At 39.1% G+C, this 9,362-nt stretch overlaps 1 long non-coding RNA gene across 1 annotated transcript in view; it reads left to right on the top strand.

The window, feature by feature from the left end:
• LOC138354929 (uncharacterized) overlaps window positions 1-8,813 on the top strand; it is a 14,561-nt gene extending 5,748 nt beyond the window's left edge. Inside the window, exons 2-3 of the long non-coding RNA XR_011223720.1 lie at window positions 2,427-2,543; window positions 8,507-8,813. This is a non-coding gene — a long non-coding RNA (uncharacterized lncRNA). The remainder of the gene's footprint in view (window positions 1-2,426; window positions 2,544-8,506) is intronic.
• Window positions 8,814-9,362: the final 549 nt, after the last annotated feature.

Raw genomic sequence — 9,362 nt, 5'->3', positions numbered from 1 at the left:
GGGTAAATATCAGATCAAGCATTGCTGGTTCATCCTCTCCTCTCATTCTTGTTGGATCCTTGATGTGCTGGCTTAGAAAGTTTCTTGCTGCCACGTCCAGCAGCTTAGCTCTCCATGTTTCTGGTCCTCCATGCCGGTCTCTGTTCTCCCAATCTATCTTCCCGTGGTTGAAGTCTCCCATAATTAGTAGTCCAGATCCATTCCTGCAACAGAAGCTGCTCTCTCCATTATGTTAATGGTGGCCATATTGTTTCTATCATATTCCTGTCTGGGTCTTCTGTCATTTGGTGGTGGATTATATATGACTACGCCTATAATTTTTTGCCCTCCAGTTGTTATTGTTCCTATTATGTAGTCACTGAAACCTTCACATCCCTGAACAACCAACTCCTCGAAATCCCAGCCTTTTCTTACCAGCAGAGCTACACCACCCCCACCTCTTCCTTCTTTCTCTTTCCTCATAACATAATAGTCCTGTGGGAACACTGCATTTGTTATTGTTTCCGTCAGCTTTGTTTCTGTGAGAGCTATTATGTCTGGGTTTTCCTTTAGTACCCATTCTCCAAGTTCATTTGCTTTATTTGTAATACCGTCTATGTTAGTGTACATTGCCTTGAGGCTCACTTTCTTCTGTCCCTTCTCAAATCTCCTCCTTGGTGAATGTTCTGCTGGTGGAGGAAGCTGTGCCATGGGTGTGAGGATTTGTGAGGTGGATACCAGGGTTGCAGAGGATACTGGGATGAGGGGTGGGGGGTCAAGTGAAGGGGGGAAGGACAGGGAGGGTATGGGGCGGGAGGACAGGAAGAAAAGGGGGGTTTTCTATGCAGAGGAGGGTGGTGGGGTTGCCCTCCCCGCTGGTGTTACTGGGTCGCTGGTTGTGGGTTCCCCCCTCGCCTCTGGGGGTGATGTGTTGGGAGCTGTGGTTTCCTGGTTTTCCCCTCTCGCCCTGCGCTTCTTCCTTGCTTCTGCCGCCATGGCCCTCTCCTCCCTTGCTTCTGCCGCCATGGCCCTCTCCTCCCTCGTCATGTCCCTCTGGAGGAATACTCTTTTGAATTCCCCCACATGTTGCAGGTGGCTTTTCATTGTTAGAATCGTGTCCTTTGTGTTCTCGTTTGCAAACACTATCTATGTTCTCGTTTGCAAACACTATGTGTGTGTGTGTGTGTGTGTGTGTGTGTGTGTGTGTGTGTGTGTGTGTATGTGTGTGTGTGTGTGTGAAAATTAGGATTAAGGACTTGCCTGAAATGCTATGTGTGCTAGTGGTTGTACATGAATGTAAGAACTCTTGTATATATGAATATAAAATGTTAAAAAAAAATATTAATTTTTTGATGGATAGATAAGTGCATAGTATAATGGGAGGAGAGCGGGGTGGGGAACGTAATATCTGATTTTATAAATTTTAACGACCATTTTTGAGACCTTTTTGGTTATGTGCTGTATGTGGGTGCTGAAGTTCAGTGTCTTATGTATATATAGGCAAAAGAACTGCCCCTCATTTGTATTGGTAATGTTAACATTGTCTATTTAAAGATGAATCTGATTTTATAATTTTCTACCAAATAAAATGTAGAAGGTCTTTTTCTATGTTTAGTGTAAGTTGGTTGGTTGACATCCTTGAGGGACATTGTTTTAGGAAAAATTTTTCCTATTTCAGTGGACACTGAGATAGGAACGAATATAGTCCAGAGCAAGGCCTTGAATACCATAGTGGTGAAGTTTTAAGTAAGAGGTAGTTATGGTTTACAGTATCAAAGGCCTTTCTTAGGTCAATTGAGAAGTCATTGTTCTTAAGGGCTGTTTAGATTATATCAAGCAAACTAATAATGGCATCATTGATACTCTTTTGGAAACGGAAGCCAAACTAACAAGGACTTTGTATTCATGTTGAATTTTACAAAGTAGGAAGAGAGATGTTTGTTAAAAAAAAATCAAATATTTTTGAAAGTATAAGTAGATTTGATATTTTTCTTTGATTGTTTATGTCTGCTGTCTCGCCTCCTTTATAAAATGGCATCATTCTTGCTTTTTTAAGGATATCAGGAAAAGTAAGGCACTCCAGAGATTTGTTGACTCCTTCCAAGTGTTGCCTAGCCCAGCCCAGCCTAGACAAGGCAGGCTGGGCATCCTAGCCTCATGCAGCTTAGCCCCCACCTATCATAGTACATGTGGCATCCCAGTCCATCCTAAGTGATCATTACCTTACTGGCTGTGTTTTCTCTTCAGCCCTGAATGTAAAGTGGTGGAACATAAGCAGATACATATCAGGTCTTAGAGAATCTGTACTTCATACATTTTTAATAATGTCTCACAAATATTTAAATAATTAACAAAAATTGTATAATAACTTCATATTATTCTTGCAATGTATTTTTGCATTTTTTTTATACAAAATTTACATTTTAAAAGATTACCTCTATTTTTAGATTGATGACTTGAAGACTACAGTGCCATCCACAGCAAATCATGGTCTTAAAATATCTCCTAGCAATGACGAGACCAATTTTCACAGAGATCAAATTTTTGCTAAGCAGTAGTCACAGGTAAATATATATTATATATATAATATTATATATAAAATTAACTACTTCATTGCTCAAAGCACCTTTAGGCATTCTGAGAGTTGTGCTATTTTATTAATTAATTAATTAGGCTATATTTTAATGTTTTGTAATGTTTTCATTACTTTTTTTGTTTTGAAACATAAATAGTTGAGTTTTGAAACATTTTGACATTAACTATACCTGAATATTTATAAAAAAAACATATAAGAACTATGTCCTTGACAATTGCACTAAAAAGTTTTTGCCAAAATCAGGTACTCAGTGCAGTAGTTAAAAACTTAAAAGGGGTACCACCTCTGGTGCAAGATTAGAGACCCATAGCCTCAGAGAAGAAAATAAAGAGTACTCAGAGAAGGCCTTGAATAATAGGCAGGCTGTTTGTGTGTGTTTCGACGGTAAGCTTGCTGACACCATATGTAATTACCTAAGTGTAGTTACAGGATTAGAGCTACGCTCGTGGTGTCCCGTCTACCCAGCACTCTTTGTCACATAATGCTTTGAAACTACTGACGGTCTTGGCCACCACCACCTTCTCACTTAACTTGTTCCAACCGTGTACCACTCTGTATGCGAAAGGGAATTTTTGTATATTTCTTTGGCATCTTAGTTTAGTTACCTTACCTTGAGGTTACCTTGAGGTGCTTCCGGGGCTTAGCGTCCCAGCGGCCCGGTCGTCGACCAGGCCTCCTGGTTGCTGGACTGATCAACCAGGCTGTTAGACGCGGCTGCTCGCAGCCTGACATATGAATCACAGCCTGGTTGATCAGGTATCCTTTGAAGGTGCTTATCCAGTTCTCTCTTGAACACTGTGAGGGGTTATGCCCCTTATGTGTAGTGGAAGCGTGTTGAACAGTCTCGGGCCTCTGATGTTGATAGAGTTCTCTCTCAGAGTACCTGTTGCACCTCTGCTTTTCAACGGGGGTATTCTGCACATCCTGCAATAGTTAGTTTAAATCTATGACCTTTTGTTCTTGAAGTTCCAAGTCTCGGGAAATCATAGACATAGTGATCATATCACCTCTGTTTGTTGTCTTCTAGTTTTGGCATATTTAATGCCTCTAACCTCTCCACGTAGCTCTTGCCCTTCAGTTCTGGGAGCCACTTAGTAGCATGTCTTTGCACCTTTTCCAGTTTGTTGATGTGCTTCTTAAGATATGGGCACCACACAACCGCTGCATATTCTAGCCTTGGCCGAACAAAACTCGTGAAGAATTTCTTTAGTATTTCGCCATCCATGTATTTAAACGAAATTCTGAAGTTAGAAAGCGTGGCATAGGCTCCTCACACACCGTTCTTTATGTGGTCCTCAAGTGATAGTTTTCTATCTAGAATCAACCCTAGGCCTCTTTCTTTATCAGAATTATATAAAGATTTCTCACATAATTTATAGGTTGTGTGGGATCTATGTTCTATTCCACATTCCATAACATGGCATTTATTCACATTAAACTCCATTTGCCAAGTGGTGCTCCATATACTTATTTTGTCCAGGTCTTCTTGAAGGGCATGACAATCATCTGAATTTCTTATCCATCCCATTATCTTAGCTTTATCAGCAAACATGTTTATATAATTCTGTATTCCAACTGGTAGATCATTTATGTAGACAATGAACATTACTGGTGCATGTACTGTGGTACTCCACTTGTGACACTTCTCCAGTCCGATTGCCTCTGATTACTGCCCTCATTTTTCTATCAGTCAGAAAATTTTTCATCCATGTTAGAAGCTTACCTATCACCCCTCCAAAATTTTCTAGTTTCCAGGACAACCTCTTCCGTGGAACTCTGTCGAAAGCCTTTTTTATGTCTAGATAGATGCAGTCAACCCAACTACCTTTTTCCTTTAAAATCTATGTGGCTCAATCATAGAAACTGAGTAAATTCGATACACAGGATCTTCCAGATCGAAAACAATACTATCTGTGTGATATTATATAATTTCTCTCCAGGTGTTCTACCCATTTAGTTTTTATTATTTTTTTTTTAATCTTTTCACTGTTATACTTGTCAATGATACAGGTCTATAATTGAGGGGGGGGGGGGTCTTCCCTGTTGCCACTTTTGTAGATTGGAACTATGTTAGCCTTTTTCCACATGTTTGCTATGACTCCTGTACACAGGGATGCCTGAAAGATCAGGTGAAGTGGAAGGCTGAGCTCAGATGCACATTCTCTCAGAGCCCATGGTGAAACTCCATCTGGACCAACTGCTTTGTTCTTACTTAGCTCCTTTAGCATATTTTCCACTTCATCTCTAGACACCTCTATACGCTCTATGATGTTCTCTGAAATTCTTATTGTGTCTGGTTCTCTGAAGATTTCATTTTGTATAAACACACTTTGGAACTTTTCGTTTAATGTTTCACACATTTCATTATCATTTTCTGTGAATCTGTTTCCTATTTTCAACCTCTGGATATTATCCTTTACTTGCAATTTGTTGTTTATTAATTTATAGAATAGGCCCAGTTCTGTTTTACTATCCATATTTACTATCCTGTTATCCATTATCCCTTTTTAAAAATTTCTTTCTGCCTCTCCCCTTACTGCTGTATAGTTGTTTCTCGCATCTTTGTATCGCTGGTATGTTTGGGGGTTTGGCTTCTTCCTATATTGATACCTGCTTGATGGGTTTCTGCTCTTCTACTCCCCAAGCCCGGCCCGAGGCCAAGCTCGACTTGTGAGAGTTTGGTCCACCAGGCTGTTGCTTGGAGCAGCCCGCAGGGCCACATACCCACCACAGCCCGGCTGATCCGGAACTTCTCTTAGAAAACAGTCCAGTTTTCTCTTGAAGATGTCCACAGTTGTTCCGGCAATATTTCTTATAGTCGCTGGGAGGACGTTGAACAACCACGGACCTCTGATGTTTATACAGTGCTCTCTGATTGTACCTATGGCACCTCTGCTCTTCACTGGTTCAATCTTGCATTTTTTTCCATATCGTTCACTCAGTACGTTGTTATTTTACTGTGTAGATTTGGGACCTGGCCCTCCAGTATCTTCCATGTGTATATTATTTGGTATCTCTCTCGTCTCCTTTCTAGAGAGTACATTTGGAGAGCTTTGAGATGATCCCAATAATTTAGGTGTTTTATCTCGTCTATGAATGCCGTATATGTTCTCTGTATTCCCTCTATTTCAGCAATCTCTCCTGCTCTGAAGGGGGAAGTGAATACTGAGCAGTACTCGAGACGGGACAACATAAGTGACTTGAAGAGTACAACCATTGTGATGGGATCCCTGGATTTGAAAGTTCTCATAATTCATCTGATCATTTTTCTGGCTGACGCAATATTTGCTTGGTTATGCTCCCTAAACGTTAGATCGTCGGATATCATTATTCCCAAATCCTTGACATGCTGTTTTTCTACTATGGGAAGATTCGATTGTGTTTTATACCCGGTATTATGTTTCAGATCCTCAATTTTGCCGTACCTGAGTATCTGAAATTTATCACTGTTAAACATCATGTTATTTTCTGCTGCCCAATCGAAAACTTTGTTGACATCTGCTTGTAGTTTTTCAATGTCTTTGATTCCATTTTTGTGTCTTTTGGTCTGTGGCCCTCTCTCAATTTCTGTTGAACCAATCCTGTTTTCTGGCCCTACATCTCTGTTTTGGTATGAATATTTGTGTGACTTCATTTTATATTTTGCAAAATTTGGCATACATTTAATTTAATTCCCTGTCTAGCAACAAGTCTGCCTAATTACTTATTAAAAAAAATTGAAGTTCCCCATAGTGACCTCTCTCTCTTGAAATTCAGTTTATCAACTGTTTCAATGTCCCCATTTTCTGTGTGTGTGTGTTTGGAGGCTAAGCTTGCTGATACCATGTGTGTGTGTGTTTAGAGGCTAAGCTTGCTGATACCATGCGTGTGTGTGTTTGGAGGCTAAGCTTGCTGATACCATTTGTGTGTGTGTGTGTGTGTGTTTAGAGGCTAAGCTTGCTGATATCATGTGTGTATTTGGAGGCTAAGCTTGCTGATACCATGTGTGTGTGTGTGTGTTTGGAAGCTAAGCTTGCTGATACCATGTGTGTGTGTGTTTGGAGGCTAAGTTTGCTGACACCGTGTGTGTACTCACCTGTTTAAATAATAATAGGGGAGTGTACCACCTCTGGTGCAATTGTAGGGACCCACAGCCTTGAAGAAAATAAAGAGTATTCAGAGAACACCTTGTGGATTCTCACTGAACACTAATCTTTTCTTCTACCACCCCTCTTATTTTGTTTTATGCTGTATTCTATTATATATCATATAAATACATAGCCAAATGGCAATATTTATTATGTCTATACAAAAAGAAGACAACCACTTTACTTTTTTCTCTCCTTTGTTTCTATGTGGATTTTGTTGTGACTTCTACATCTTGGAGAATACATATCCGGCACTAAGCGAACTTTAGATGGATTTTTCTCTGTGAAAAACATTTTCTTCTTTTGAGATGTAATAAAAAATTCATTTTCTGACCGATTCTCACCATTTTTACATATGTGCAAAGTTCTTAGTGCTAAGGTTCCTAATGAATCGATTTGTCATAAAGCCATAACGTTTGGAGTTATAAATATTTTGCATATAAATTTGGCACATATTTGGATGGCCCCCCATTCAAAAAATATTTTACAGAAAACTATACTCTTGAACAATATTTTTCTCACTGGCAATTGAAAGTTATATGCCATTCTGAGACCATAATGAATAAAATAACAATTGGTGACATAAAATATTTAGAGCAATTTGAATTTTTATTTTTTTGTAACTTTTTTCCGTTCATGTTGTGATGTTGATTTAAAAGGAAAAGTTGGAGCATTTGCCATGAGGATTATGCACACAAAAAATTGAGTGTGTATGATGAAGTTTTGGTGCCCAAGCACTGGGCCCCTTAAAGAGGTAGTTATGGTTTATAGTATCGAAGGCTTTCCTCAAGTCAATGAATAGGCCAATTGAGAACTCATATTTGTCAAGGGCAGTGTAGATTATATCAAGCAAACTAATAATGGCATCATTGATACTCATTTGGAAACAGAAGCCAAACTGGCAGGGACTTAGTATATTGAGTTTCACAAAGTAGGAATAGAGCTGTTTATTAAAAAAAACTTTTTTTTGAAAGTATAGGTAGATTTGAAGTATAGGTATTGGTCTGTAATTGTTTGCCAGTTGTCTTGCCTCCTTTATGAAATGGCACCACTGTTATTTTTTTAAGGATATCAGGAAAAGTAGAACACTAGAGATTTGTTGAATAGCAGAGGAATGGGTGTTGCAAGAGCAGGGAAGCACTCTTATATATCATAGACATTATTTCATTAATGTTCTAAGCTTTGATTTTAAGTAATTGAATTATGGATATAATGTCTGTCAGGCTGATTGGTAAAAGGAGTAGAGTGTTAGCTGCCTGTTAGATATGTAGTAACATGTGTCTGGGTCTTTGGAATTTTTCTGCCAAGGTTTGTACAAATTCATGAAAAGAAGCTATTGAACTCATTTGCAATATATAAGTCTGTTGCAAGTGTGTAACTATCTTTGGAGAGTTTTATCTGCTTGGTAAGTGATTGTTGTTTAGACCCTAGGATGTTAGAGACGGCTTTCCATGTAATGTTCATATTTCCTTTTGCTTCTTTAAATCCATTCTCATTAAAGGAAGCTTTGGCTCTTTGTATTATATTGGTAATCATTGAAGAGTATCTCTTAACTTCTTGTTTTGTAACTAGGCAAATTCTATTTTGATTTTTTTCATATTCGTCTTGTTAATTGTTTCATGTACAGTATGCAACTTGTGGGCCAGGGGTTGTTTAATCTTTTGGCAGTTAGTTGCTTAGTGAGGAGAGGACTCAAGATGACTCAAAATGCTCCTAATACTCTCACAAATTTATATCAATGTAATATTTTGGAATCTTATAAAATAAAAGTGTATAACTAAAAATTTTCCTTTCCCATCAACAGGTCTTCCTCACTGGGCTTGCTCGGCTTTTGTGTTACTGGGAGGGTGCCATCACCGTTTACCCTTCAAGACTGACTCGTGCTGGCATTGCATTTGTGGACTTTCCCTTCACAGTAAACACACTCCTCCATATGGTGATTGTCCAGGGCAAGCAGGGTGTGACTGCCGTCTTGGAGAAGCAGAGTCTTCAAATATGAAGAATCTTCGTCTTTCCTATGTACGCCAGCTTCTGCCAGCCTTGCATTTTTGTGACTTCATGGCTCTTGGGCCTTTTTTATTTATTTTACATAATAAAAAACTTTATTATTGCACATGTGTTTCACAAGAGATCCTTAACATTTTAAGTATCATTTCAATAACTAATGTACGTCTTGTAACTGCTACTGTTAAATATCACCACAATCCTGCTATTATCAGAACCCTGGTCAGTTTTATCACAGTCAGGGGTCTTCTGTAATAATATCATCGCTACATAATAGCATGAACAAGTATATTTTGGCATTTTTAGGCGATGCTGTGGTCACAAGCTGAACAGCAGTGCTGTTAGCTCATGCTGCGTGCGTCAGGCTTGGTTGCTCACTCAATACTGAGGTCAATAACACCCAGGAGTTTGGCCCACGACTTTTTAAAAAAATGGTGTCTGTTTACAAGAGCCCTGATGAAGGTGTGGTGAACCCTGTGTATCCGCGGGCCGTTTAAATCTTGCGTAGTACTCCAACACATCATATGACGTGATGCGCAGTTGACTGGAACACCGTCCAACACGTCATATGACGTGATGCGCACTTTAAGGGTTAATTGATAACTAAGAAATAGTACCTGGAAACTTTATCTGAATGAAAACACAATACCAATTTG

The sequence above is a fragment of the Procambarus clarkii genome, chromosome 65 (assembly GCF_040958095.1).
Source record: "Procambarus clarkii isolate CNS0578487 chromosome 65, FALCON_Pclarkii_2.0, whole genome shotgun sequence".
NCBI lineage: Eukaryota > Metazoa > Arthropoda > Malacostraca > Decapoda > Cambaridae > Procambarus > Procambarus clarkii.
The sequence above is the reverse complement of the archived record's forward strand: the minus strand, read 5'-3'. Positions and strand labels throughout refer to the sequence as shown.